Below are 6,941 nucleotides of genomic sequence, written 5' to 3' on the forward strand. Positions count from 1 at the left end.
CTTCAGAAGTGATTCAGATCTTGACATCCAAAGAATGGCTTTCCCAAAAACCCTAAGGCATAAACTAAGTTCTACCCCACTGACATGTATTTGCATGAAGCCTTTCTGAGTCAGACCCATTGTGTCTAATGATTTCTCAAATCCTAGTATGTATCATGATGCGATTGCATTTATTTATTTATATAACATTATTATGAGTACTTACACACTATACAATATACCTGTTAAAAGGGTCAATAACTTATCATTATTTAGATAGGTCTGTGACTTTGAGCAAGAATAGTTTGCAATAAAATTGCAATGATTACAAAGGTACAAACTACTAGCTGCTACTTCATTTCTCCAACAGCACACACTATCATTAAAGTTGTAATCTACTTTACACAGAGCTTAATGGGAACTTTCCAGTTTTATCATAAATAAAATGGGAATCACATCTAAGAAATATATTTCCAGCAATATTTATTACACAGCACTGCTTTTTCATTATTTTACTTCCCATAAAATTAGGCAAAAAGTCTGAGAGAGTTCTTGGTGAAAAAAGAGGTCCTCACTGAGTTTGGCAAACTATCCAGAAATACTTATGGAGGAAGGGTCCTGAAAAACTTAAACCTTAAGATGTTAGAGAGATCAAAGACTATTCTAGGAAGATGACTTCATGGTTCACCAACTACATTAGGAATCTCACAGTAAACATTTCTCTGTTCTTTATAAATAAATTGTCCAGAAGTATCTATGATTATTCTGTTCAACAGCAATAAGCTATGAAGCTGCAAGCTGTTACCTTGTCAAAAATATGTTCACCACCAGCTAGAGGTGAGCAACACTATGATTAGCACAAAAAAGATACACCACAGGTGCATATGGAAAAGGGGGCTAAAACTGGATGCATTTGCAGACTTGGATACCCAGCACATATTACTGATTGATGAGGGTTGGTTTTTTTCACTGCTTTTCTGAACACTATGAATTTGACCCAAATACCTTATCTTTCTAGAGGTCTCTGATGACTTTTGAACTTCCAAATTCATACTGAATTCCTGTAGACAAGAGAATTGTGAAGAACTTTGTGAGGACAGCAGACTTCTGAACACAACACACAAATTAATTTCCAAATTTCAAAAGTCATTGAATTTAAGAACAGAAAATTGTAAGGGACCACAGACCAGGACAGTTTCTAAATATGACTATGAGAACTCTGAAAAGTTGTAGGATGGAGGATTTGATTCAAATTTTGTTTACTAACAACAATTATTTCTATGGATTTTTTCACCACTAATACTAAATATATTTTCACTTAATAAATTAATTTAATCCATTTAATTTAGGTCATCAATCTGAAAGTTTAAAATGTAGCTTTTTTTTCTCTACAGTGCATGAACATACTTGAAAAGAAGTTTATGAACAGAGCACTGGCTAGCAGTGCTGAAAACCAGATGTATGTAACACCCTAGATCTGGCAGAAAAGTAGAAAGCTTTCATCTCACCTAAAATGCTTTGAAGAGTTAAGAAGAACATTTGAAAAACTATTTTCAGCATAATTTTGTCTTGTTTTTCACACAAGTCCTATTTAAGTGGGATTATTTTCATGTTTCCAGAGGCAAAAAAGGGGGCAGGCATTCATGTATATCCTCCTATTTCTCCCTGGGAGAGTAGAGGGGAGATGACAAGTCTTCAAAGGATAATTTTTGTTTGTGTACATCCATTTGCAGAGTCCTGGAGCTTTGGAAAGTTGATAATTCCAGGTCAGTAGGAAGCATCTGATTGATACCACAGAGATACTTAGTATGTAACTAGGTAAATTGAGCTCAAATGCTTCAGCTGGAGCCATTCATTGACAACTCTACTTGTGAAAATCAAGGGCAATGAGAAGCAAACAGAGGATGTCCTGCAGCAGTAGGTCATTCTCTAGGCTATAGACATGACAGTTCTCAAGAAAACAGGAAAGTGAAACGGTGAAGTACGTGTTCTCCTAAGTAGAAACTTTAAGAGACCCTGAAATTAAACAGAACAGAGATGGAAGGGATCAGTTAGTTCATCCTGCTGACAATTCTGTAATGTTCCTGTGAGGATTAGCATATTGTTCAGCATGGTGTTAGATATTCCCTGCTAGGAGCTGCCTTTTTTTTTTTTCCTTGAGAGACCATTTAAACTAGAACAGGTCTTATTATCAGGAAATAGTCTTGTCTGTAGCCTAAAAATTCTTATTTTTTAATTTCATCCTATTACGTCTGCTTAGACCATGACACATACTGCTCTGTCAAACAACACCTATCTCATTTAACTCCTTCAGATACTGAATAGTCAGAAATCATTCCCATTTGGAGTTTTTTTTACACTTAACCTCTTGTTCCATGACTGAATTTTCTGCTGCTGTTCCCATCTATTTTCATCATATCAAATACTCACATGTTCTAAATGAACTAGAATATCTGAAATTTATCATTTCAAAAGCAACAGTGGGAGAACAAACTCCAGTGTGAGTTATTTTATGTCAACTGTCATTTACTTTAAAAGTTCTCATCAGTCTGCCACAATAAAGCATGAAATAGAAGACATACATTCCTCTGAAAACATCCCCAAAGATTCAAACTTAAAGATTCCTACTGTGCCAAGTATCAGGCAGGCTGCCAATAAGCTCAATTAGAATTTTTGACTAAATTAAGTAGCATGCAATCAAAACATATGACTGAAAAAAAGCACCCTCCAAAAGAATAGCTTTCCTGTAGGTGTAACAAAATCTCTTCTTCACTGCTCAAAATAAGTCTCAAATTATAGTGATGCTATTTGACTTTAGGAATGCACAGATGTGCTAAGTATTTCATTGGGAATACAGTGTGGTTAGTTGGACAAGCATAAAGCATACATAATTAATTTCACTCTTGCAGTGCCTCTGCTCTTTAACATGATATTTGTTACTGTCGCAAAAGCAGCTTACTAGGCACCATGTTTAGCTGACAACATTGAAGGGAATTGTTAAACCCCCCCCCCCCCCCAAACCTGTTTTTGTTCCACTCTCAAATTTGCACCTAGTTTCAAACCGTATGTCTGCATTTAGTGTTTAAAGCAGGCGCAAGAAGAATGGCAGGTTCCTGCAGAGAAATATGTCAGTGGTGATAAACAGCCCCAAAGTCAGTAGAGCAGATAATGCATTGCAGGTCAGAAACTACACCCCTGACAATACTGCACATGCAGGTAATACACCAAATGTCACATCTGAAGGGGGTAATGCTTTTTCTGCTGGTACATCCTCAACAAATTGTAGTACATAGCTGAGTTACTTGCTGACATGGAAGCATGAAGGAGTTTTAGGAGACAGAAAATACAATGAAAGACTGAACAAGATAGACCACCAGAACAAAAGAAAAAAAAAATCCAGCAAAATTAACAGCCTACCTCTCATCAGCAATATAAGACAAATAGTAAATCATCTTAGATTGTAATCGTAACCTATAAGAAAAGTAATTGTTCTTTATAGCTCTGTTTTAAAAGATTAGGCCCTCTAGACAGAAAAGAATCAGACCTTAATAAGGTTAAAAATTGCTTGCTTGTTTGTTTTTAGTCTTGACACTTCTTATCCGTTATGTGCAGGATTTTTAACAGCACATGTCCTTTTAATGGATGCAGTTGAATTCATCCATGTCATTCATAATTCTTAGTTACATACATCTTGACTTACATCTTTACAGCATTGACATTAACTCGTTCATTCTTACTATACATGGACGTGGTGGAAACGTGAGGAGGTAGTACCGGAAAACCTGCCTAAAATCATCCTGGCATTGCTACTGGCATGCAGCGTTGCTGCATTTCACTCACATGCTCATTCACCCAGCCCATGCTTCCTCTTCCTCACCCTCCTCCTGGAGTACTGAGGAAGACACAGGGTATAGTGTTAATTCACAGTCTTTAATATAAAGCTGTAAACAGCACTGATGGGCAGAAGTACCTAATTAAGTTTCTCATCTGGACCAAGCTTTCCCGTATCTTGGGTGAACATAGCAGAGGTTAACACCTGAATGCACAAGCACACACACATACATGAAGCTAATGCAGCGGTCTCTAACCAAGAACAGGGTGGGGTGGAAAGAAGCACTGCCAATTAAATAGACCCCCTGAAGTCCCAGAGCAGCCTCAGGAACTAATTTTAAAGGGTTTTCTTTTGTGGTACACACTATGCAGCTTCCAGATTAGCTTCACATAAAACTGCTAAATTCAGCGGACCATTTTCAAGCAGGAGTATGTTAAAATGTAGAAATATTTTCAGCAGTCAAGGATAGCAGGTCTATTTTCTATAATGAATCACTTCTTGATGATCTGAAAGTTTTCCTTTCAGGTCTGAAGCCAAGGAAAAATCTGGAATAGTTTTGAATTGTCACTTGTCTTAGCCAGCAGGAAATGCTACTAGTGGCTTGCTGGCCCAGTCTTGCACTCAGAAGTTTTTAAGATCAGAAAATATATCTAACAGAGCAACATGGCAAATGGTCTACTCTATTAGCATTTCTCTTTCCTATCCCATAATGAAACACGTATGAACTCTTGATCTCTCAGTGAAGAAGGGTAACATTTAAGTAGATTTTGCTAACAAGTCGTGCTATCTTCAACGGACAGTTTGAGTGCTGACAGGGGTGAGTCAGACTATATGATGACCCATCAATCCACTCTTTTTGGTGGGCTTTCTTTTTTCAAAGTGATCTTTGCAGCATGTTCTAACCAGGTACATGTGATTCCCAGGATTTGTGAGGGTTGTACCAGGAGTTACAGAATTAATAACAATTGACAAAAACGCTGAAAGTTGGCAGCAAAACCTTAATTTTGGTTCTTTCTATGGTATCAAAAATTATATCCCATCCTGCAGCCTTGTGGGCAATTCTGTGACACCTTCTTGCCCTAGATTTTTAATTTGCAGAATACATAGGAAGGAAATCTCTTCCAAAAGGGAACAATGTCACAAACTGCCAGGAAATACTACAATTATGTATTATTTTTAAATGTCTTGAGTAGATGTTCACAGCAGTGATTCACACCGCAGTGCTTATCTCCCCGTCTAGCTGGATGCCAGAGGTAAGAGATCCATCCTTGGGATAGTGAATAAACTGGAATTTTGTTGAAAGAAATAACATCCTTCACCTTTTCAAGCTAAATAAAAGCAATGTTTCATTAAAACTGTATTCACAGTCTAAAAATATTCAGGGATTTCAGAATTGGTTCTGTTGAGGAACTGATGAAGAACACAGATACTGCACATAGATAAAAAAAATCTTACCATGTACTGGAGGAAGAAAAACTAAATTTCTTACCACGTTTACTCTCAGTGGAAAATGAGGATTTATGTTGTGGCAGGTTGACTCTGTCTGGACACCAGTTCCTCCCCAAAGCCATGCAATCATGCCCCTTCCTTAACTGGTCAGGTGAGAGAAAAATATAGCAAAAAGCTCACGGGTTGAGAAAAGGATGGGGAGAGATCAGTCACCAACTACTGTCAATGAGCAGAACAAACTCAACTTGGGAAAATTAATTTAATCACTAATCAAATCGGAGTAGGATGATAAGAAATAAAACCATATGTTCCCCCCATCCCTCCCTTCTTCTCGGGCTTAACTTCCTGATTTTTCTCTACCCCCCTCTGCCCCAGCTTCACAGGGGGATGGAGAACGGGGGCTGTGGTCAGTTCATCACACAATGTCTCTGCTGCTCCTTCCTCCTTGGCAGGAAGACTCCTCACACTCTTTTCTGCTCCAGCATGGGGTTCCTCCCATAGGAGACAGTTGTCCACAAGCTTCTCCAACATGAGTCCTTCCCACAGGCTGCAGTTCTTCATGAATTGGCCCAGCCTGGGTCCCCGCAGGGTCCCCAGCCCAGACCCCTCCCCACGGGGCCACAGGCCCTGCCAGAAGCTGCCCCAGCGCCGCTGCCCGTGGGTCACAGCCTCCTGTGGGCACCCCCTGCCCTGGGGTGGGGGGCCTGTCTGGGTGAGCCTCTGCTCCAGCACCTGGAGCCGTCCCCCAGCCCTCTCCTGCCCTGGCCTGGGGGCTGCAGGGCTGCTGTTCTCACACAGCCCCGCTCCTCTCCCCAGCGGCAATTGCTGTTGCACAATAACCTCTTCCCCTTCTTAAATATATTGTCCCAGAGGCGCTACCTATGTTGCTGCTGGGCTCAGCCTTGGCCAGCAATAGGTCCAGCTTGGAGCTGGCTGGCGTTGCCTCTGTCAGACACAGGGGAAGCTTCTAGCAGCTTCTCACAGAAGCCGCCCCTGAAGCCCCTGGCACCCGCTACCAAACCTTGTCATACAAACCCAATCTGTATGTGCATCAACAACCTACATTTACCTACAAGACCATAATGAGGACGCAATTTGATCTGGTATATGAGAGGGCTGAGTCACACAGCCAAGCAGGTCGTTAGTGTAGAGCTGTTGTTTATGCATTCTGCTTTAATTACATTAGTATTTATTAAGAAATCTGCTACAGTTTAATGTCATCAGTTGCCATTAAAGAAGTTATTCCACGTGGGCAAGATGACTTAATGCAACATGCTGTTTGTGCTACCACTTTTTATCTTTCAGTGTTCATGTATTTTCCACTACTGAAAAAGAAATCATCATATGCCTGTACAAGTACTTATTCTAAGTTCTGGACAACTTGTGAAGCCTGGCATGTCAAATTTAAATATAAAATACGTGATGTAACAATACCAGATCAAAGTGGGAAACTGTATACATGACAGCTATATAGAATAATAGTCTTGTCAAGTGCTGAAATGATGGTTAAATGTTGATGCGAGGACCAGGTAAGGAATCACACTACCTGACAGATAATGACTTTAAATATTTCACCTTGTAAGTCCAATTCTGCCTTAATTTACACAGGTTCAGCTGATGTAAACCTTTGAGAAAAGATCTGAAATCTTATTTTTCCCCTCTCTTAAAAACAAAAATGATA

The sequence above is a fragment of the Falco peregrinus genome, chromosome 13, assembly GCF_023634155.1.
Source record: "Falco peregrinus isolate bFalPer1 chromosome 13, bFalPer1.pri, whole genome shotgun sequence".
NCBI lineage: Eukaryota > Metazoa > Chordata > Aves > Falconiformes > Falconidae > Falco > Falco peregrinus.